General features: G+C 39.5%; 1 long non-coding RNA gene across 2 annotated transcripts; it reads left to right on the forward strand.

The window, feature by feature from the left end:
* The first annotated feature begins 366 nt into the window (after nucleotides 1-366).
* On the forward strand, nucleotides 367-24,589 carry LOC117674630 (uncharacterized). Of its 2 annotated transcripts, none has more exons than XR_015732169.1 (4): nucleotides 367-563; nucleotides 6,088-6,265; nucleotides 18,924-23,919; nucleotides 24,494-24,589. It is a non-coding gene; the product is annotated as an uncharacterized LOC117674630 (long non-coding RNA). The 2 variants fall into 2 exon arrangements; XR_004593918.2 differs by lacking the exon at nucleotides 367-563 and adding an exon at nucleotides 5,635-5,879.
* The last annotated feature ends 638 nt before the right edge of the window (nucleotides 24,590-25,227 follow it).

Here is a 25,227-nt window from a genome sequence, read left to right on the forward strand (position 1 = left end):
TAAATACATGCCGGTTGCTAAACCACCCAAATTTTGATCTCATGACCATGAGGATGCTGCAATGGCCGTAAAGGTGAAAACTGGTCATTTTTTTCAATGCCGTTGTAACTTTGAAAGGTCACTAAATAGCTGTAAGTTGAGGAGTACACATACCAATTTCAAAATTAAAAAAAGTTTCTGTGACAACCATGGACATCGTTCAGGGGAACAATTCCCCTCTCCTTTCAGATAAACTATATTCCTCAGATTCACTTTCTTTAAAAAAAGCCAGTCTCCACACCAGCTAGAAACCAAGATATCCTAAGGCAAAATATGCAGTTATATTTGTTTCTTTCTATTTGGTAGTAAAGATCTCTTCCTGTTCCTATGGTTTCAGACTATAAATAAACATTCCTAACAATGACTGTTGGACGTGATGTGGAAGAGTTCTTCCTGAAAAACTTCTTTTAAGATGTTAGGAAATGATTTCTGCCTCATTTTTTAAAAAAGACTATTAAAATCATGGCCTTTGGTGAACATTTGTTTGTAGAGTAGTCTATCTCCCTCAATCAAAAAGAGCAAAGGCAAGAGCTGTCAACAATAAAGTACGTAAAAAGCTTGGCTAAATATATCAATTTCTCCACAATGTGAAAAACACCACCACCTAGATTCCACTGTTGCTTTCTGTAGAAGGCTTGTTAGTGATCTTAAGAAGTGTTATCTCAGAGGTAGAGTCTCTGCAGAATTCAGGTTTAGCCTCTGACTAAACCTGGGAAAAATTCATATTTAAAGCCAAAGGGTTCTCAACAAGCAATGTAGCCAGAACTGGCCCTTATGGACCAATGGCTGACTCAGTATAATATGCAGCTTCCCATTTCTGTTTTATGCATGGAATTATTTTCCTGACAAATTAAAAAAAAAACAAATTTAAGAAAAACATGGACTTTGTCAAAGCAACAAAAAGAACTAACAACACGATCCTAAGATTGATTTATTATTTTTTATCATGGAATATGACTCTACAATAGCAATAGCAATAGCTCTTAGACCAGAGGTGTGAAACTCGTGTCATCACCGGCGGCATTACGTGATATATCGGGACTTTTTTCCCCTTCGCTAAACCAGGCATGGGCGTGGCCAGCACGTGATGCACCTGTCCCGCAGGCCAGGCGTTTGACAGCCCTGTTTTAGACTGACATACTGCTTCACAGTGTTTTACAGCCCTCTCTATGTGTTTTACAGAGTCAGCATATTGCCCCCAACAATTTGGGTCCTCATTTTAGCAATCTCAGAAAGATGGAAGGCTGAGTCAACCGGGAGCCAGTCAGGATCCAACTGCTGGCAGTCGGCAGAATTAGCCTGCAATATTGCATTCTAACCTCTGTGCCACCACAAAATGTATCTAATGCTACAAAATAGCATAGATGGGAAAGATTAGGATTGTGGATTACCTTTGGCAGATCTTGTAGAGTGTCTAACAGGTGTTAGCTTTTACTTTTAGCACCAGACGTTGCCTTTTTGTTATGGGATTGATGCCATCCACAGCAGTGGTGGGTTCCTCCCGGTTCGGCCCAGTTCCACTGAGCTGGTAGCGGTGACAATATGGCGTCACCGAACTGGTTCTGCCCCCCCGCTCCCCGCCCCACCCACCCACCCCCCGCGTTATTCTTACCTTTTATTTGGCCCCACCCCCAATCTATTGCTGCCTCCTGAGTCCCAGCTGATGGCTAGAGGGAAAAAAACTGTTTAAACTCTTGCCATGGGGCTTCAAAGGGCCGCCCTACACCTGATCAGTGTTAAAAGAAAACAAATGAGTAGACTGGTGCCTGCAAAAATACATGAGTAGACCAGTGCCTGCAAAAATACATGAGTAGATCAGTGCCTGCAAAAATAAATGGGTAGATCGGTAGAACTCTGCAAGCAGTTAAAAGCCTGGTAGACCAGTACCTCTGCTAAATCCTAAAAAATTGTCACATGACCATCAAGCCACACCCATAAAATAAGCCACACCCACAGAACCAGTAGTTAAAAAATTTAGAACCCACCCCTGATCCACAGATATAGAACTCCTTTGCAAAAAGACAAACTATGCTATCCTCAAGAAGCAGCATTTATTTATTTCTACCATTTACATCATACTCCTGATGATTCTAAAAGGCTGGCAATTAAAAATATAACAAAAACAAAACACCAAAAATACCATGAATACCATGAATACCATACAGTGGTGCTTAAAAATTTGTGAATGTGTTTGAATTCACAATACTTCTACAAATATGGCCTAAAACATGAACTATTCTTCACACAAGTGTTAAAACTAGATAAAGAGAACCCAGTGAAACAAATGAGTAAAAAATATTGTACATTGTTCAATTAATCAATGAAGAAAATGATCCAAAACTACATATTTAATGTCTGGCAAAAGAATGTGAATCTTTTTTCAGTAACTGGTGTGACCTCCTTGAATAGCAATAACTGCAGCTAAATTTTCTAAAAAGTAATGAATCCTGCACATTAGCTTGGAGGAATTTTAGCCCTTTCCTCCTTATAGAACTGCTTCAAGAGATGGTGGGGGTTAGGTCTTCTTCAAGTCCTCTCACTCAGGGGTGGGTTCTAAATTTTTTTACTACCGGTTCTGTGGGCATGGCTTATTTTGTGGGTGTGGCTTGGGGGGTAATGTAACTGGGTGGGCGTGGCCAACTTTTTTTTTTTTTTACTTTTACTTTTAAAAGCATTTTTTCTACAACCTTAAGAGGTTGCAGGAAAACATGCTTTTAGAAGCTTCTGACAATCAGGCAAATCTGCTTGGATCGCCAGAAGCATTTAAAGGGATTTTTTTTTCCTACAACCTCCTGGGCTGAGGAGGTTGCAGGAAAACATGCTTTTAGAAGCTTCTGACAATCAGGCAAATCTGCTGAGATCGCCAGAAGGTTTCAAAGGGATTTTTTTTCCTACAACATCCTCGGAGGTTTGGGCAACCCGTCCTTTTTTGGGGGGGGGATCTTTGCAAAGAAAAGGAAAGCAGATAAGGCAGTTTTAAAGACCTCTCCGCCGCAAAGCCAGGGGCATCCCCTGGAAGTCCCAGTCATCGGAGATCCTGGCCCCCACTCCAAACAAGCCAATTCACAGGCTCGGATTCCCGCCCACCCCCCTCTCCCCACGAGCTACACAAAACGCATGTGGAGCGTCAGAATCCCCAACTCGCACCTGGTTTTGCAAAAGCCCAGTTGGATAGGATCCCCCCCACGCCGACCCTCCACACTTCCTCCACCGGTTTCCTGGTGGTGTAGGCAGCAGCCCAGGGTGGGGAAAGGAGGCACCGTCCGTGAGGCCGCTTTGCAAAGGCGCACCTGCGCAGCGCCTCCTGCGCTCTTACCTGTTGGATCTGCCCAGACGCCATCGCCGCCGCTGCAGCCACCGGAGCCCGTCTGGTGCCGGCGGGGAACTTTTTCAAACTTGGCCCGGCCCCGCGGAGGAAATACGGCACACATCTCGCACCCTCTGCTGGCTCTCCGATCTGGTCGGAGCCCGGGAAGCCCCTGTGGAAAACTCACCGTCTTTGCCCCGTGGGTTCCGCACAACGGCCCTTGCAGGTAGACCCAGGGACCTAGGAAGGTCATGGGGATGCTGGGCCCCGTGCACCCAGGTGAGTCGTGTTTGGCGCCGTGGGCGTATCGCGGGGATGGCGGCCTCTGGGGCAAGTTTTGCCTTCTGCTCTGCTCCCATGTGTCTGGGATGGATGGCTTATCCCTCGGTCGAGCCAGCTAAGAGGCAAAGTTCCTCCTCCTGCCATCCTCGAGCTCAGCTCCGTGCAGCGTCCAGCCAGCCATACCTGGCTTCTCCCTGCAGCAGCCCACATCGATCCCAGGCAGCGGAACTTCGGAGCCTTTCCTCATGGTGGCAGTGACGAGGCAGGCAGGCAGCCGGGTGCACGGGAGCGAGTGGCGGCAGCTCTCCTGGCTGGCAAAGGGCGGAGCCCCGGGGCTGCATGCGGGCAATGACGGTGGGCGGGGTAAGCGACCGGCGACTGGGCCAGGAACCAGTTTGGGGGCGTGGCCAGCTAATCTTATTACTGGTTCTCCGAACTATTAAAATTTTTTACCACCGGTTCTTGTGAACCGGTGCAAACCAGGAGTAACCCACCACTGCTCTCACTACATTCTTACAGGTTTAAGATCAAGACTTTGACTTGGTTATTCCAAAGCATTAACTTTTTTCTGCTTTAACCATGCTATGATTGTTATGACTAGACTATTTTCTTCCTACATGACCCATTTTCTCTTGAGCTTCAGTTCAAAACACTTTTTTGTAGAATTTGCTAGGACAATTCAGAATTCATAGTTTCATCAATTATGGCAAGCTATACTTGTCCAGTGGCAGACAAACAGGCCCAAACTAAGATACCGTCAATGCCATGTTTTTCTGATAGTGGAATTCACTATCTTTCACCAAACCACTTTGATTTTTATCTCTTCCCTAGAATGTTCTTCCATTAGCTTCTGGCTTATCCATGTGATCCAACTGTTCATGTTTTAGTCCAAGGTTGACTCAGCCTTCCATCTGGGTAAAATGAGGAACCAGATTGTTGGGGGCAATATGCTGACTCTGTGAATTGTTCAGAGAGGGCTGTAAAGCACTGTGAAAAGCTATATAAGTCTAAGTGCTATTGCTATTGCTATCTTTTGAAACTGTAGGGAGGCAGCAATGTCCTTTTTGGAGAGTAGTGCCTTTTTCCTTTCAACCCTGCCACACATACCATTGTTCCATGTTCTTCCAATGGTGGTCTCATGAACACTGGCATTCCCCAATACAGGATAGCTAAGTCCACATATTTGAGATTTTGCTAAGGTTGAGAAACACTACTTGAGAGTGTGACAATGGAGTTCTGAAGGAATTATCTCCTATCTTGCAAGGGAAGAAGAGAGTGAATTGAAAGTGCTGCACTCATAAAAAAAGGGCAGCATGAACTCAGATTCCTCTGTCTATTTACAATATCTGCTTATTGTTTATTCTTATGATGAGTTATTATTTGTAACTATGTAAAGGAATTCCAGATGGTAACACAGTGCAAAGTTCTGTTAGTTTCCTCTGCAGCTTTTGAAAAGTTTAACTCAAAACAACCCAAACAGTTTGAATACATACTGTAAGCAAGAGGATGCTTATCTCTTTTGAGTGTGATAATTTTTCTGTTCAAAACAGAAGATTTCCAGATGTCCTCAGTATATCCTTTTTATTAAATACAGTAAAAGTTAGAAGATTCTTCAGAAACCCCTTTCTAAGTTCTCATCTTCATCAAGATTCATATTAATTTCAAAAGTCACTTTGTGTCAAAACATTCACAGGTGAAACAAGGGAAGTGACAAAACCCTGTAACTTTGATAAAGAGATAGCAGAGCTGGACTCATTCAATACCTTGCATGCAAAAAGAAAGTACATTTGTTAACATTGAGGTTTTTTTTTTTAAACTCTCCAAGGCTCTGATTTTCATTAAAAAATGGAGTTAATGGATCTTTTAAAAATCTGAATGTATTTGTTATATAGTATCTTAGCAAGCAATGTATCTGTCAGGATTTGAGAAATATTGACTCTTTCATACCCCACCCATTTAGGGTGGAGTTTTTGAGAATCAGCATTGCAGTCACATTTATTGTAGTTAATAACTTTGACTGCAACTTTGAGGTAGGACGGAGATTACCTCATTTAAGCTATTACTGTATTGTAAAATGAACATAACAGTTAGAAATGTTGTCAGAAAATCAACTGACTTCTTTACGCTAGTCATCAGAGCCTACCAAATGAAGCAGCTCAGACTTTCCCTTTCTGATATTAGTGCAACTTCTGAATAAAACCGAAACCATCCAACTGGAAGAAAACGTTGGAAAAGATTGTTTGTGAAAAATGTAAGTAATTTATTATAATCTGGATAACATGTTTATAGAATTTGCTATCAAAAGTTGGGAGTTAAAAAGGCTGGCTAAAATTTTTTTTAAGTACAAAATAGCAGAAGACATTATTATGGTTTTCCTCTTCCAAGATTCCAGACAGACAAGCATTTTCTTTGTGTTCTCTTTTAAGGTTTCCCCCTATTTTTTGTTTTGCTTATCTTAGGAAATCAGGACTTCTTCTAAGCCTTCTGACATCTTTCACTTGACTATGGAAGGTTCCATTTTGGCCACATACAAATCCAGATGCAGAGGAAGAAATTACTATTAGCATAAAGACTACATCTTTACTTCATCCTTCCTTAATCCTGGATCTAATTTATTTCTCTTTCAGTAAATGCTGTGTAAGTATGGTATACAAGAATTTATTAATGTTTTCCTTTTCAGTAAGTAGTCTTGAAATTGGCAAATAAGTTTCCATAAAATGGTATCCACTAAGATTTCATTCATCTTCCATCCTTCCTCATCTTTACCTCCAAATCTTAGCTACAGAGAAATAATTTAAATATTTTTCTACAACTTTATACACATACTGGAATACTTAAGGAGTATACCTACCATATTAAATCATCCTGACAAAACAAGCTTAGTATAGTATTTTGTAAACCTAGGAATTCCTTTGGAATGATTATCTCCATGGCAGTATGTAATGCAATGTGAGCTGCAGTTTACAAAAGCCAATGCCTTTTTAAAAAAGTTGCAGGTCTTAAAAGGTGCTAACAGATTCCTTGAATTTTTAATATAACTTACAGTTGCTATTCAGAATTGATTTATATCTCATGCTTTTTAAAAACTATTTGTTTTCTGAACTTTGTTGATTTCATGACATAGAAACAAGTATTATTCTTGCTAAAATATGGGAAGCGGAGCTAACAAAAATAATAATGTTTTCTGAGTTGTGACATAGTTGTCCATTCATAAGTATATACATACATATTTCATCAGCTCTAGACCTCAGTTCATTCAGGATTACCCAAGGAAAAAAATATGTGAGGTGTATATAGGTAGTCCTCATCATATGACCACAATTGAACCCAACATTTCTGTTGCTTAGCGAGACATGTAAGTCAGTTTTGCCCCATTTTACGATTTTTCTTGCGACAATTGTTATGTGAATCACTTCAGCTGTTAAGTCAGTAACACAGTTGTTAAGTGAATCTGGCTTCCCCATTGACTTTGCTTGTCAGAAGGTCCCAAAAAGTGATCACATGACCCCAGGCCACTGCAACCGTTATAGATTGGAGTAGTTGCCAAGTGTCTGAATTTTGATCAGGTGACCATGAGGATGCTACATCAGTTGTAAGTGTGAAAAATGGTCATAAGTCACTTTTTTAAATTTTGAACAGGCACTAAATGAAGTTTTGTAAGTCGAGGACTACCTGTATTCATTATCTCATCCTTTTTTTAGGATACCTTCTAAAATCAGCCTCTCAGTATTGGATATCCACCAGACTTGTTGGGATTATAACTCCCAAGCTGGAAAAGAAACTGAATTAAGTCAATTTTCTGGATTTGCATGAGACCCTGAACCATAATCTAATCACATCGCCTGGATTCATGCTAAGCTAAAGTATGATTGGCTAGTTTGTGGCGTAACCCTCCTTTAAGTCAAGTTTGATGCCCGATGTTGCTGTGGAAGCACTTTTGTGTAACTTTCATGGAGGCAATAGGGAAATAGCTAGCTGTTGCTTTCTTCTAAGAATCTAGATTTTGTTTTAACAGTCTGGTCTAGTTCAGGTGTGGTATTCACTTACCTTTGCTACCAGTTCGCAAATGTGAGCGGGCGGGCAGGCCTTCAACACATGTGCAGAGCGTCAAAAACATGGATAAATGGGACGTGATTACATCCAGGTGGGTGGGCGGAGCCTCCCACAGCCGCCACTACCGGTTAGTCCAAACCGGATAGAACCGGCTGAATACCACCACTGGTTTAGTTTATAAGGCTGATCTTCTATTGCGGTTTCTCATTGCATCAAATCAAGTCTAGACCTACTTGGCTTCTGAATCCAAACAAGATAGGCGAGGACTTTAACTTATTAAGACTGTGGTTAAGTTCAGTAATTACAGGTAGTCCTTGACTTAAAATCACAGTTGGGAACAGAACTTCTGTCACTAAGTGAAGCAGCCATTAAGTTAGTCACACCTGATTTTATTACCTTTTTTTGCCATGGTCATTAAATGAATCACATAGTCATTAAGCAAATACAGCTTCTTTTCCGATTGATTTTGCTTCCTCGAACCCCCCTGGGAAGATCGAAATGGCAATCACATGACCCTATGACACTTCAACCATCACAAATACATGCCAGTTGCCAAATGCCTGGATTTTGATCGCATGACCACAAGGACGCTGTGATGATTATAAATGCAACGACTGTCATATGTCACTTTTTTTGACTGTTGTAGCTTTGAATGGTCATAAATTGAGGACTACCTATAGTTGTTTAATCAGTTAAATAAGCTATAGCTTACTAGCATAGGCTTAATGCAAAGCTTATATTTTCTTATATTTCACATATATATTTCTCTTATTTAAGAGAGACCCACAAATTTCCTGGTGCATATGTGCATCTAGTTTATTTATTTATTAAATTTATATTTCACCCATCTCACTATCAAGCAATTTTGGGTAATTTATCTATGTATTATATACGTACTGTACAGTTTGCACTAAGGCTTTATTTTTGAGATAATTTATTTAAAGATTATCTACAAAGCAAGGATGAAATGCTCCCGGTTCGGACCGGATCACCCGATCCGGTAGTGATGGCGGCGGGTGGTTCGGAGATCCGGTAGCAAAAATTCCTGTGCCCTCCCCCCATGCCCAGCTGAGCCGCGCGATCATCAGAGGCTGTATTTTTTTACTTTTAAAAGCATTTTTTCTACAACCTCTTCGGCCGAAAAAAATGCTTTTAAAAGTAAAAAAAAAAGCCTCTGATGATCGCGCAGCTCTGCTGGGATTGTCAGAGGCTTTTAAAAGCATTTTTTCCTAAAACCTCTTCGGCTGAAGAGGTTGTAGAAAAAAAATACCTTTAAAAGCCTCTGGCGATCCCAGCTGAGTTGCCTGATTGTCAGAGGCTTCTAAAAGCATTTTTTCTGCAACCTCTTAATGTTGTAGAAAAAATGCTTTTAAAAGTTTTAAAAAAAAAGTTGGCCACGCCCACCCAGTCACATTACACCCCTCCTCACCAAGTCACACCCACAGAACTGGTAGTAACAAATTTTAGATTTCACCCCTGCTACAAAGTACAAGTAGTCCTCATTTAGTGTTATCTCTTTTAGTAACCATTTGCAGTTAGTGACAGTGATATGAAAGTAACTTTTCAGCCAATCCTAGCATTTATGACCTTCACAGATCTGTAAAGCAAAGGGAATCTGAAGTAAGATAATCAGCACAGTTGCAGTTTCTCTTACTAACCATTTCACTTAACAGCCAAATTGTTGGTCCCAACTGTGGTCACTAAACTACCGATAATCAAATCCCAGTTCTTGAATAGGGTATACGGTACTAGCCTTAGAGATGGAGATTTTCATGCTTGGATTGAAAACAAGGCTGAAATTCTTTTGTATTAAGCTCTTTTTATAAAACATAAAGCAAGCCTTTCCAAGTATGCATCTTTTAAAACAACGTCTTATTTTTACTGTCTTAACATGTAAGCATTTCCATATACACAGCTGCTAGAAGAATTCATACTGTAAATCATCCATTTCAAACTGTCAAGAGGGGCCATAATAAATCTCTTAATAGAGATCTCAGAGCCAATTCTGTCAGCTGAATAGAAAAAGGGCAGTGATTAAACAGGCTGTTTTCTCTATTCTTCACAATTAACAATTACATTTTACTTGCCAACAAAAAGTCAAGATGATGGGCACAATGGTGTAATCAAAACTTTGTCTCTTTCATGTGCAGCTGAAAAGAAATAGTGCAAAAGTGTTGTAATCTTACTATCTCAAAATACTTATTTTGAAAAGAATACTATATAACCCAGCCAGGTAGTAACATAAGGCTATTAGCTGATTTCGAAAAATTAAGTAGAGTTGGCCCTGCTTAGCAAAGTTGCACAAGTCCTTCCGACAGAGTATAGAGTATCTCTCTTCACTTCATTAAAGCATTCCTGATATCTCCAGCTTGCACAATTGCTTTGTCAGTTTGACCTCTTTGTGTGTGCATTTATATACTCAGCCTTAATAATAATGAAATCACATATTATAACAGTGCATGGGTTCATAATTTTTGCAATGCTTAATTATGATTGTTAATTAAGCCAGAGTTGAGAGCCTGTCGTGATTAAAGCGCTAAACTAGAGACTGGGAGTTCTAGTTCCATTTTAGGCAGTGGTGGGATTCTGCCGGTTCTAGGGGGTTCGGCCGAACCGTTTGTTAAATTGCTGGCTCGCCCCACCCCTTGCCCCGCCCCTCCGCACCACTGGGCAAGGGGTGGGCGAGCCAGCAATTTAACAAACGGTTCAGTGTTTTTTTATAATTTTATTGGCCTCCCAGCTGCCGCAGGGCTTCAAAGAGCCACCCTATAGCTGATCAGTGTTAAAAGAAAAGAAATGAGTAGACCAACGCCTGCAAATATAAATGGGTAGACCCAGTGGTGGGATTCTACTTTGGTAGAACCGGTTGTTAAGTAGTTAAGCCAGTGGTTGCTAAAGTGGGCGGTACCGCCCCCTAGGGGGCGGTGGGATGCCTTAGGGGGGCGGTAAGCGGCAAGGGGGGCGGCAGAGGGATGCTAGAGGCAAAGGGGGGCGACAGGGGGTCTAAGTGGCAAGGAGGGTGGCCCCCCCTTTGACCTGTGCCTTGCAGCACTTACCTCCGTGCAAGCAAACAGCAAGAAAAAAACAGTTTCAGCATAGGTTAATTAGCATGATTAGATCCCTCCGACTCTCAGTTGATTCGCTCTCAGCTGTTTTGCAGGCTCCTTTGCAAGCTCTTGTTTTTCAAGCTCTTTGCTTGCTGCAAAGAGTGCTTGAGCAGATTTTTTTTTCCCCCTAGCTAAAAGGAAAATGAAAGTAAAGCAGGCTCTGGTGCAACGTGACAAAATGAAGCAGGGAGAGAGATTTCTTTTTCTTTTTCTTTCTCCTCACCAAAAAAGGTAGGTGTAAACAATGGGAAATTTAGGGCAAAAGAGGAGAGTTCAAGATTTTAAAAGACAAAAGAAAAAAAGCTCTATTTAAATAGGGAATTGTAATAATTGAGATACTATTAATTGTATATTGTATTGAAAGCAGAAATGGTTAAGTTGTGGTTTGGAGGAATATATGGGGGAAATTATTTGGTTTATTATTATTGGTAAATATAATTAATTGATTTGTAAGAAATTGGATTGCATGGAAATAATTGGAATATTCATGTTCATATTGATTAATATACAAAAAAGATAGTTATATAACTAATTGATCTATATTAAAATGTTGAATTTGTATTAAACAACTGTATTACATAATTACATAATTAACCAATGTGCGGATTGATATAAGAATAGATGACAATGGGAAGGGGTATAATATAGAATAGAAGGGAAAAATTGAATTTGATTAAGATTAGAAATGAGAATGAAGGGTAATATTGGTTTTTTAAAAAAAATAGATGAGGAATAAATATGGCAAAAAGGAAATATAGAAATTGTAAATTTAATTGAAATAATTAAACACTGTTTAAATTTGTGAACCAGCCAAATACTCTGTTCAAAGAAAATACATTGTATGTTTGTATGTGTGTTTCTAATTATTGCTATTTATTCATATTTGTTCTCTTTTATTCTTTAAAGTTTAACAATTCATTCTTTATCTTAATATCTTTATATTTGTTTGGGGTTGGCTTTCTTCCTTTCATCTTTTTTATTGTACAGCAATCTTTCTCCTCAAACCTACCACCCCTCTCTTTTCTTTCCTTCTTACTTTCTCTTCCCCCACTCTTCTTCTCCTCCCTACTTCCTCTTCCTTTCTCCTTCTCCTCCTCTCTTCCTCCCTCTCTTACCCTCACTCCTACTCTAATTTCCCTTCCCTTCCTTCATCCCTCTCTATTGCTGTATCCTTTTATGCATATGGACTACTCAGAGGGCTGAAAAAGTTATTTTTGACTGGTCCTCGCATTTTTGACCAGTCCTCGAACTTACGACTGTCCTAACATTTTATGTTTTTGCCCTATCTTGTCACCATGGTGAAGAGAAGCAGTTGTGAAATGAGTGACACGGTTGTTAAGAATGCTACAATGGGCATAAATGATGACCAGTCATAAGTGCGAAGACCGGTCAAAAGTGCGAGAACCTGTCAGAAATCACTTTTTTCAGCCCTCTGGGTAGTCCTTTTGTGCATATGGACTACTCAGAGGGCTGAAAAAGTTATTTTTGATTGGCCCTCGCACTTTTGACCAGTCCTCGAACTTACGACTGTCCTCACATTTTGTTTTTGCTCTAGCTTGTCACTATGATGAAGAGAAATAAGTGACACGGTTGTTAAGAATGCCGCAACAGGCATAAATGTGAGGATGGTCATAAGTGCGAGGACCGGTCAAAAGTACGAGGACCAGTCAGAAATGACTTTTTTCAGCCCTCTGAGTAGTCCCTATGCAGATAGCCACGCCCACCCGGTCACATGACCAGCTAGCCACGCCCACCCGGCCACCTGACCTCCTAGCCACGCCCACCCGGCCACCTGACCAGCTAGCCATGCCCACCCAGTCACATGACCACCAAGCCACACCCCCAACTAAGCCACGCCCACAGAACCGGTTGTTAAAAAAATTGAATCCCACCACTGATTTTAGGTACAAAGCCAGCTGGGCAACCATGGACCAGTCACCCCCTCTCAGCCCAAGGAAAAAGGCAATGGCAAGCCATTTCTGAAAATCTTACCAAGAGTTGCAGGAATTAGCCCAGGCAGTATCCAGGGGTCAAGACTGACTTAAAGGCACACATACACACTGACAAAAAAGCCACAGTTGGGTTCATGTATTAAGCAAAGCCATAAATGAGGGGTCCCCAACCCCCTGGTGATGGCCCACTACCGGGCAGTGGCCTATTTGCAACCAGGCCATGCAAGCGGCTGGCCAGTGCACATGTGCGAATGTGTGCAGCTCAACTCAGGCAAATGACAAGATAGGCGGCAAATAAATTTAACAAATAAATAAATCTCTCACCCACATAGGTGATAAGAATATTGAACCTATTTTGTTCTCTTCAATGGTCAGAGTTGATGAGAAGTGGGTGGTATATAAATAAATAAAAGGATTTTATGGTTATTACTGCAAACAACAGCACTAGAGACTGGGATTAAAAATAGGATAAAGAATAGACCCATTCATTCAGGAAATGCAATCACATCTTTAAACCAAAAAAAAGGGGGGGGGGCAAACTTTGTTATTTTGACTAGAGGTAAATTTTTATAAAAGATCATGGCTAAAGTTTGCCAGGAAGGCATATTTCTCCTTTTTGTTTCTTTTCCAGAAGAACAACAGAATGTTATAAAGCCATAAATAATTTTTGAAGCCGCAGATGTAAAATTGTCTCTTATTTTGTGGGATGATATCACACCCACAAAGTGGTAATAGGTCATTGCCAGACAGAGTTTAATTTTGGAAATGAATGGGAAGCTTTTAATAGCAGTTCACTTTTAAATACTTTACAAATTGTTATGGTACTAAAATGTGCTAAATTGTTTTTTTAAGTGTAAGGTCCCAGTTTTCCTGAGCCACTGAGATGCCAAAGAGAGTGAGACTCGAGACGAGGCTTGCAAAAAATATCAGCTTTTATTTATGGCCATAGCAAAAGCTGGGTGACAAAACTATATCCAAAACATACAAACAAAATGCATGTAAGGAATAGCCACACCCCTGCAAGAGTGGCTCAGAGTATTATATATATTTTACGCTGATAGAAACAAAGTTTACCCAGAGACAAAGGTTCATTACCAACATGATCTTCATAGTGTTTCTTTTTTCAGGCCCCTGTCTTTGTCCACCTTAATTATGGAGCATTTTTATAGCCTTGTGTAGGGGCAGTCCACACACACACCCCTCCTGCCCCTTTGGCCAAGTTGTTTATTCAGCAAAATGCTTTCAGGATTCAGAATCTATGAGGCAGGAAAGCTCCTTGTTCTGGTTCCTTTAGGTATAGAGCCTGATATTCTTGGGTAACAATTTTCTTTTATATTTGCAAGGATGTGCCTAGCTTTCAAGCCAAGAATAGAAGCGAGACACAGCAGTGAGATAACAAACTTTGCACTAATGCCGACCAATATTAAGGTTACAATTTACAAGCTAGAATTAGTTCCTAACAACTAATTTCTAACAGTATACAATAATATAAACAGAAGCCAATAACAAAGCTTAATTCCTAATAAATGATTTCTAGCAGTATATCATATCAGCAAACAGCAAATATTGGTTTAATCAGTAACAATTATATAGTAGCATAAGCAATTCATAATAAAAGCAAATAGCCAATATTGATTCATATACTCCTTCATAAACCTTGGGAGATTAGAACCTAGCTGGCCTGAATGCATCTAAACATTTATACATACAGATGTGCATATAAAGCCTTCACTAACTATACTAATATGACTTGCTGATCTCTACTTAATGAGATCAGACAAGTACAGCAGCTGTCACTATGTTCTACAGCAGTGATGGCTAACCTTTTTGCCGTCACGTGCCAAAAGAGGGGGGAGCAGGGGAGGTCGTGGGCGTGCATGCCCACAGCCATAATTCAATGCTCCCTGCTCCCCCGCGCATGTGCATGCAACTCCCCTGCACTCCCCCCGCTTTTGGCACGTAATGACACGGTGGGCCCGGTAGGCCCGTTTTTCGCTCTTCCCAGGCTCCAGAGCCTTTCTAGGAGCCTGGGGAGGGTGAAAATGGCCTTCCACATCCCCCGGAGGTCCTCCAGAGGCCGGAAACAACCTGTTTCCCAACTTCCGGTGGGCCCAGAAGGCCAGAAAATAAGCTGTCCGGCACACGCATGCGCGCCAGAGATGAACTAGGGCAACGCGCGCATGCCAATATGGCTCCACGTGCCATCATGGTTCTATAGGTTAACACGATTTATAAATCAACGCATGATTTATTTAGAAAACTAGGAGTAATCAGTTTAGCAGTACATAAGAATCCACTCAGTAGGGATTCATATACATTGTGCTAAATCATAATGTATTTTTTTGGTGGCTTAACATTAAGATAAACCCAGCCACTGATGGTCCTTCCCCAGTAGTGACTTATGTCTGTCGAACATTGAATCAGCAGGAAACTATCAGTCTGCTTTTCCTAATGTGTTCCTGATATATGCCTCTATTTATAACACTGACAATTATCTGACTTCCCTTCAAGCAACAGATAACAAAGCCTAACCATTTTTGCCCGTTTTGAAGCCATCCTAAGACAGCATCAGGATAAGGGTAAAACACTACTTGATCAATTCCACAAAAGAGAATATTAAATGGTCACCCAATAGAGAACACTATGGGGTAGTATTAGAATATCACCCATGGCTATAAATTAAATTACTTAAAGTACAGTCCTAAACTGCAAAACTATAAGAAGTAATGCAAGTACTGTTTTTATTAACATGCCCCTTTAGTTATGACATATATTTCTTTGTAAGGAATTTATCTGTCAGGCAGTTTTCTAAATGTTAAATACTGTAATGGCTCCTGGGACTACTCACTCTTTTCTCTTGAACATTCTGTGAATCATTCTCCCCCCCCCTTTTTTTTTTGCAGTAAAAAGTTCAGATGGGTGGGGTGATGGGAAAATGACTTAGTTACTGCCAGAAGACTGACTTCTCCTTTCCCCCCCCCCCAATTTCTTCTTCATGAATCTTAAATCCACCTAGAAGTAAATAAGCAGTTTCAATCAGGACTGAAATATACATGACTGGAGTCAGTGGTGGGATTCTGCTGGTTCTAGAGGGTTCGGCTGAACCGTTTGTTAAATTGCTGGCTCGCCCCACCCCTTGCCCCGCCCCTCCGCACCACTGGGCGAGGGGTGGGCGAGCCAGCAATTTAACAAACGGTTCGGTGTTTTTTTATAATTTTATTGGCCTCGCAGCTGCCGCGGGGCTTCAAAGAGCCACCCTACAGCTGATCAGTGTTAAAAGAAAAAGAAATGAGTAGACCGACGCCTGCAATTATAAATGAGTAGACCCAGTGGTGGGATTCTACTTTGGTAGAACCGGTTGTTAAGTAGTTAAACCAGTGGTTGCTAAAGTGGGTGGTACCGCCCCCTGGGGGGCGGTGGGATGCCTTGGGGGGGCGGTAAGCGGCAAGGGGGGCGGCAGAGGGATGCTAGAGGCAAAGGGGGTGACAGGGGGGCTAAGTGGCAAGGAGGGTGGCCCCCCCTTTGACCTGTGCCTCGCAGCACTTACCTCCGTGCAAGCAAACAGCAAGAAAAAAACAGTTTCAGCATAGGTTAATTAGCATGATTAGATCCCTCCGACTCTCAGCTGATTCGCTCTCAGCTGTTTTGCAGGCTCCTTTGCAAGCTCTTTGCTTGCTGCAAAGAGTGCTCGAGCAGATTTTTTTTTCCCCTAGCTAAAAGGAAAATGAAAGTAAAGCAGGCTCTGGTGCAACGTGACAAAATGAGGCAGGGAGAGAGATTTCTTTTTCTTTTTCTTTCTCCTCACCAAAAAAGGTAGGTGCAAATAATGGGAAATTTAGGACAAAAGAGGAGAGTTCAAGATTTTAAAACACAAAAGAAAAAAAGCTCTATTTAAATAGGGAATTGTAATAATTGAGATACTATTAATTGTATATTGTGTTGAAAGCAGAAATGGTTAAGTTGTGGTTTGGAGGAATATATACGGGAAATTATTTGGTTTATTATTATTGGTAAATATAATTAATTGATTTGTAAGAAATTGGATTGCATGAAAATAATTGGAATATTCATGTTCATATTGATTAATATACAAAAAAGATAGTTGTATAACTAATTGATTTATATTAAAATGTTGAATTTGTATTAAACAACTGTAATATTACATAATTAACCAATGTGAGAATGGATATAAAAATAGATGACAATGGGAAGGGGTATAATATAGAATAGAAGGGAAAAATTGAATTTGATTAAGATTAGAGATGAGGATGAAGGGTAATATTGGTTTTTTACAAAAATAGATGAGGAATAAATATGGCAAAAAGGAAATATAGAAATTGTAAATTTAATTGAAATGACTAAACACTGTTTAAATTTGTGAACTGGCCAAATACTCTGTTCAAAGAAAATACATTGTATGTTTGTATGTGTGTTTCTAATTATTGCTATTTATTCATATTTGTTCTCTTTTATTCTTTAAAGTTTAACAATTCATTCTTTATCTTAATATCTTTATATTTGTTTGGGGTTGGCGTTCTTCCCTTTCATCTTTTTTATTGTACAGCAATCTTTCTCCCCAAACCTACCACCACTCTTTTCTTTCCTTCTTACTTTCTCTTCCACCCCTCTTCTTCTCCTCCCTACTTCCTCTTCCTTTCTCCTTCTCCTCCTCTCTTCCTCCCTCTCTTACCCTCACTCCTACTCTAATTTCCCTTCCTTCATCCCTCTCTATTGCTGTATCCTTTTATGCATATGGACTACTCAGAGGGCTGAAAAAGTTATTTTTGACTGGTCCTCGCACTTTTGACCAGTCCTCGAACTTACGACTGTCCTAACATTTTATGTTTTTGCCTTATCTTGTCACCATGGTGAAGAGAAGTAGTTGTGAAATGAGTGACACGGTTGTTAAGAATGCTACAATGGGCATAAATGATGACCAATCATAAGTGCGAAGACTGATCAAAAGTGCGAGGACCTGTCAGAAATCACTTTTTTCAGCCCTCTGGGAAGTCCTTTTGTGCATATGGACTACTCAGAGGGCTGAAAAAGTTATTTTTGATTGGTCCTCGCACTTTTGACCAGTCCTCGAACTTACGACTGTCCTCACATTTTGTTTTTGCTCTAGCTTGTCACTATGATGAAGAGAAATAAGTGACACGGTTGTTAAGAATGCCGCAACAGGCATAAATGTGAGGATGGTCATAAGTGCGAGGACCGGTCAAAAGTACGAGGACCAGTCAGAAATGACTTTTTTCAGCCCTCTGAGTAGTCCCTATGCAGATAGCCACGCCCACCCGGTCACATGACCAGCTAGCCACACCCACCCAGTCGCATGGCCACCAAGCCACACCCCCAACTAAGCCACGCCCACAGAACCGGTTGTTAAAAAAATTGAATCCCACCACTGACTGGAGTGAAGTAAACCCATTTCCTTCATGCTCTGCCTTGTATTTTCCAGACCCATTTCTGATTATGTAAGAAATCAGATGATGAAATATAGTGGAATGCTAGTCAGAGAGAGCCATAGACAGTTTATTGTATAAACCAGGGGTCTCCAACCTTGGCAACTTTAAGCCTGGTGGACTTCAACTCCCAGAATTCCCCAGCCAGCTTTGCTTTGCTGGCTGGGGAATTCTGGGAGTTGAAGTCCGCCAGGCTTAAACTCGCCAAGGTTTGAGACCCGTGGTATAAACTACATTAAATATTCAAAGGTTGTCATTTTCTTTTAAATATTTCGTGTCAGCCCTTGGAGAGGTAGTCCAGAAAAAAACAGCAACTATGAGAACTAGAATCCTTTTATGGTAAGGTAACAGAATCTTGCAAATCCAAAACCACATCTCTCCTCCCTTGACTTTACAGACCCAAAAACTAGGGAGGATCTCTTCAAGATACAGTGTTTACCACACTCCATTTTTTTTCTGGTGATACAATGGTGGCACAGTGGTTAGAATGCAGTATTGCAGGCTAACTCTGCTCACAGCCAGGAGTTCAATCCCAACTGGCTCAAAATTGTCTGAGCCTTCCATCTTTCCAAAGTCAGTAAAATGAGGACCCAGATTGTTGGGGGCATTTGTAAACCACTCAGAGAGTGCTGTAAAGCACCATGGAGCGATATATAAGTCAAAGTGCTATTGCTATTGCTATTTCTGCAGGCTAAATTGCTTCTTATCTGACTTTGCCTAGGCTGCTGCTGTTGCTGCTGCTGCTGCTGATCTTCTTGTCTCTCAAGGATATTTTCAGGATTATTATACGTCCTTGTTTATCACACAACCTTTGAACATTCCAAAGTACAGCAAGATTTTCTCTGGAAAAAAAATTAATAAATGATTGGCCTATGGGACTTGACTTTTTGAACGCCTACTTTATTACATCTGTGCATCTTTGCATGCCATTATACAAAAATCCATCTTTGTTGTCATATAAAAGATCTTCCTTTGCAGAGCTATCCAACCACAAACTCTCACGGAAGATGAAAATGCAACTCGTTGAAATCTGACTAAGCAATTGAATTAACTAATGCAATAAAACAATGTTACATCTATTTCACTCAAATAAATCTCCTTTGGCATATTCTTCTGGGGTCATAAATAGATATAAAAAATGAAAAATTGATGCAATATAGTGAAGGAGTGACATTGTTCCTTTTTATTATGGTTGGTCAACTGGACAAACTGGTATGAATTTTATTGACTTAAGGCATAGATAAAATTATTGAACTTACAAAACATAGCTTCTGTGGTCACACCTGTTTTCATTCTCACAAGATATCAGGTAGTCCTTGAGTAACAACTACTTCTTTAGCAACCATTCAAACTTGCAACAGGGCTGACCAAATGGTATTTACAATCAGTCACATGATCACAATCTGAGCATTTGATTATGATGATGTTGTAGTTCAGTGATAGCAAACCTTTTCGGTACCGAGTGCCCAAACTGGAACATGTGTGCATGTGCATGCGTCACAGCGCCAGAAACCCGAAGATCAGCTGGCTGGCTCTCGAATGCCTGTGTTTTGGCCATTTTCATGCCATTTTCAGGCCACTTTCAGGCTGTTTTTCAGGCCATTTTCAGGCTGTTTTTCTGGCGGTTTTTGGCCCCAAAAACCGCCTGAAAACAGTCTGAAAACGGCCCGAAAAACAGCATGAAAAATGCACTGGTTTTTTTGCCCAATTTTTGGCGCTCTGGCACCCTTGAAGACCAGCTGGCCAGTGCCAGAAACCAGAACAGTAGCTGGTGATAGCACACGTGCCCACAGAGAGGGCTCTGCGCACCACCTCAGGCACGCATGCCATAGGTTCGCCATTATGGTTGTAGCTTCTGGCAAGCAGTCAGTGGAAAAGCTAGCAGATTGCAAATGCTGACATGATATCCTTGCTTAACAATCTGCAAGGTCCTTAACAACAGCAACCAGGAATTGCTGTTGCTGACGCTATGCAGGAGAGTCATGTGATGTCATACTTTACAACCACATTACTTAGTGATGGCAAGTCCAATTCCAATTGTTTTAATCTATGAGCCAAATTTTTATATATTCAATTTTAAATTGTTTTAAATTTTGTAAATTTATATGTGTTTTAATATAGCTGTACACTGCCCGGAGTCCTTCGGGAGAAGGGCGGTATAGAAATCTAATAAACATAACATAACAATTGGCATTATTTATCTGTTCAGGTAGTCCTCGACTTACAACAATTCACTTAGTGACTGTTTGAAGTTAACAACAGCACTGAAAAGTGACTTATGACCATTGTTCCACACTTATGACCACTGCAACATCCCCATGGTCACGTGATCAAAATTCAGATACTTGGCACCTGACTCACATGTATGATGGTTGCAATGTCCTGGGGTCATGTCATCACCTTTTGCAACCTTCCAACAAGCAAAGTCAATGGAGAAACCAGATTCACTTAACAGCCATGTTACTAATTCAACCACTGCAGTGATTCACTTAACAACTGTGGCAAGAAAGGTCCTAAAGTGGGACTCATATTTATGATGATTGCAGTGTCCCGGGGTCATGTGATCACCTTTTGTGACCTCCTGACAAGCAAAATTAGTGGGGAAGCCAGATTCATTTCACAACTGCATTACTAACAACTGGAGTGATTCCCTTAATAAAGGTGGCAAGAAAATGGGACAAAACACACTTAACAAATTTCTCACTTAGCAACATAAATTTTGGGCTCAATTGTGGTCGTAAGTTGAGGACTACCTGTATTGAAAAATTGACTAGATTTTACAATGTATTAAACCAAAATGTGATTAATTGGTTTTTGGTTCAGTACATTGCATGAGTAAAGACCCAATAGAATTTAAATCCTGGTTTGTGGCCATAAACGTAATCCTTGGCTTACTATGGTTCATTTAGCGACCATTGGAAGTTACAACAGCACTGAAAGAAGTGACTTATGACAAGTTTTCACACTTATGATCGTTGTAGCATCCCCATGATCAATATTTGGTCACTTGGCAACTGACATGCATTTATGACAGTTCCCATGGTCATATGTTTCCCATTTGTAACCTTCCCAGCTCCCTTCTGACAAGCAAACTCAATGGCAGAAGCCAGATTCATTTAATGAGAGGATTCACTTAACATCTGCAATAATTCACTTAACAACTGGGACAAAAAATATCGTAAAATGGGGCAAAACTCACTTAACAACTGCCTTCTTTAGCAAGGGAAATTTTGGGCTCAGTTGTGATTGTAAGTCAAGGACTACTTGTACATGATTTGTCTATCTTGGCAATTATTGGCAGAGTTGTATACCACCTATAAAACATATTGTATGTGACATGTTATATATTTCAAAATGTATCAGGAATGTAATTCTAAGTGTTCATAACTAACAATCAATTGTATTTGACTTTCATGCAACTTATCTAAACATATCCTATGTATAATATTTTACATCAGATACTAATGGAAGAAAATTATTGTAAAAAGGCCAACATGTTTAAACTGAATAATTGTTCATAACATGTTTGTATGTTTCAATGAAAACAACATATCACATTGTGTTTGGCAGCAGGTTTATTTTTTTAAAAAAGTTACAAAATTCCCAGCAAAGAACCATAATTATTGGTCTACTGGATGGTTTCATCAAATAAAACAGTGAAAAAGCAAAGGTAAAAACTGGGTGCTTAGGACGGATTATTGGGCTTCCTATTAGATTTAGCAGAAGTGGTTCTTGGGTTGGATTGATGGAGAAACGCCATATATGCAATCTCGATCTTTTCAGATAGAGGAATTGAGTTGTACTACTGACTCCCAAAGCTTCCGGATGTAACAAGCAAACAATTGTTGTTCAATATATGGAAACGGCATATATTTCAGCAGTTAAAGTCAACTCTATTTCTATCTTTCAATCTATCTACACATCACATGACAGAGAAAACAGAAGAGAGATTTACTAGGCAGCTTTGAATAAAACAGGTTTTATGGAGATTTTGCAATCTCTTCCGGTTCATTAAAAAAATCAGTGATAGAAACATTAGGTAGGATGAACTAACAGAGGTGCAATCTGGAAAAATACATTCTCAACTAGATAGAATAAAATATTTTCTGGTGTATAAGGATGCAAATGTGCTCCATTTTTTCAAAGACACACAAAACATAATTGTAGCTCTGCTAATTAAACAAACAAACAAAAAGCCCACCAAAACTATCTCAAGGATAATCTGCCAATTAAAGGATTCGATAGTTTAGCCCAATGGTTAAGGCACCAGGCTAGGCAGTAGGAGACTGTGAGTTCATGTCTTGTCTTAGCCTTGAAAGCCAACTCTGTGACATTGAGCCAGTTACTCTCTCTGAGCCCAACTTATTGCCACCTTGAGTTATTTGTAACAATAATAATGGTCGGGTACAAATACAACAATAAATTTCCAAAATATGTGCATGTTTTACATTTCTAACAAAGCTTTACCAAGTTTTACAAAGGATGATTACAAAAGTAGATGGCAAGAAAAAAATGGAGGAAATCATACGTGCACTTCATTCAACCGTGTCATGAAGTATGACAGCACCACCTAGTGAGAATGTCCAGTTATATTCCTGAATAACTGCAAATATGCTATGGAAATGATCATTTAAACATAGACATATAACTACCAGTAAAAGGAGAGAATTTGTAGCTTAGGGGTGAAATGAGGGGCCCTGGTGCTCTCTGAGCTTTTTGTTTCTTTCTTGCAGACATCTCATTATCCAAACTAGGTAACTTCATGCTTACTAGCATGATGTTACCTAGTTGGGGTAATGAAACATCTGCAAGAAAGAAAGACAGCTCAGAGAGCGCCAGGAACCCCTCACATATAGCTAGTTACATGTAGGGTTAAAAAAAATGGGGGGGACCCCAATGTATTTGATAATGACAGCTTTTCCTCCCTAACCCAAAACAATTGGAAAAATTTGAAAAGTTAGTCTCAGTGGCATATGTATGTATGTATGTGTATATATATGTGTGTGTGTGTGTGTGTGTATGAATTTTTAAAGTTGAAATTTAAAGTAAATTGGGTGCTTTTGAAGGGTCCTCCCCCACATTTCAACTCTGTACATATAATCCAAGAAATTCTTTACCAATTTTCATAATTTACAGTAAATTGCTGCCTGAAAAAATCATCCCCATCTAATAGCCTGTCCAAGATTGCTTGGTATTTAGTGTTATTTGTATATCTGTTTTACCTGTTTCTAGGGAAATTGGTAATGGAAAATGTACTACTTATGAATTATTTATTTTCAGATAAGGATGAGACATCCAATACTTCTATAACCTTGAAATGGGGAATACCCATAGGCAAAAAGGTAAATATATAGGGCGATCCTACTGCAGGGAAATCAGAAACGAACTGCTATTCCTAAGAGTCATCATGGGTAAATGGATGGATTTGATTTTCTCATATTTTGAGAATGGGAACACTACTGCTTCATTCTTTTATTTCTAGAAAACTTTATTCTAATATTTTAGATTAAGGTAATGTTTGCAATAGATAGATCATGGGTATTGCTTGTAATGTTTGTTTCTTTTTTCTCCTCCTTACAGTAACTTCCAAAGTGATTTTTCTTCTGCATTGTACTGGCTTGGCTCAATTATCCTTCTATGCTTCTCTTGTGGGAGCTTACAATTTCACTGTATGTAACCATACAGCTATTAAAACAGACTATCAAAATATACTACAGGTATGGCACTGGTGGGAATAAGGGTAGAATGTATAGATACAGCTAATTAGATAGTGTCTGCAATAGTTGAAATCAATGATAGATTCTCTAAGAGTAAATGTCTTAAGACTTAAAATTCAGGTGGCATCCTCAAATGGAAATCGTTTCACCATCATCTGTTACAATTCAGGCTATGCTGGATTTTCTACTAAAACGAAAATGTTTTTATTTTTAATGAATAAAAGTAGTACAGTGAAGAGTCATAAATTCTTATGTCTCGGTACATTACATTTTTAATAATTAAAATCAAACTTGCCCTAATAAGGAATAGTTTATTCTGACAGTTTATTCAATTTATTCTGAATAGTTTATTCTCATTCAAGCACTACTGTTTGAAACCTCATTGAAATTCAAAAGGGCTTATTTTAAAGTAGAAGTTACAGAACATCAGATTTAGGGTGACTGCATTTTTAAAAAATATTCATTTTACCTCTACAAGAACTTTTGTGAGTAAAGCATTCCTAGCAGTTTTTACTGACAATTTCTCAAAAAAATGTTAACCAAACACATTAATTTCTTCTTTAATTTCTTTTAGAACATTATTGAAAACAACTTGAGCAAGGTTTGTTTTATTCCACTCTCTTTCATGTGATTTTAACTGAATCATAATTCTCTTGGGCATTGGGCTTCAATTATAAATTAGTGTATGCACAGCATACGTAATTCCATACATAAATCTGTATGAATTTTCCGAGAGAAAGAGGAAAATTAGATTTTAGATGTGCATATTGCAGAAACAATCTTACTAAATGATTAGTAATACTTTCATTTCACTTAAACTATTGTTCACAATAATTTAGAATGTAACATATTATAAAATTCCTTATGGCTTAAATAGACAGGATCACTGAATATTTTGGTGTATAATTATGTGCCTAGTAACTTTTTCCTATCAATACTTAACTCGCTTGCTTAAAAGTGTATGCATATTGCTCATTATTTTATTCTTCCCCGCTAGGCAAAGAAAAACATTAAGAATTGTTGTACAATGGAGGTAAGATTTTATGTTACTTGGAAAAAACAATTTAAACAATTTAAAAATGCTTAAGGGACTAACTAGCCACAACACAAATCCATTGTTTCATGTTTTACTTGTTTTTGCAGCCTTCTAAACATTATAAATTGTATATATTAGATAACCTTGTCACTTTTTTTTGTGACTACACTGGTACGCACACAAATCACAATTTAGAATACAGTACCCAAAACGTTTTTCACATAGCCCAATTCCTAAAACAGCACATGAGCGCTCAAAGCAAATTAAAATTA

Source organism: Pantherophis guttatus, chromosome 2 (assembly GCF_059756535.1).
Source record: "Pantherophis guttatus breed Tessera chromosome 2, ASM5975653v1, whole genome shotgun sequence".
NCBI lineage: Eukaryota > Metazoa > Chordata > Lepidosauria > Squamata > Colubridae > Pantherophis > Pantherophis guttatus.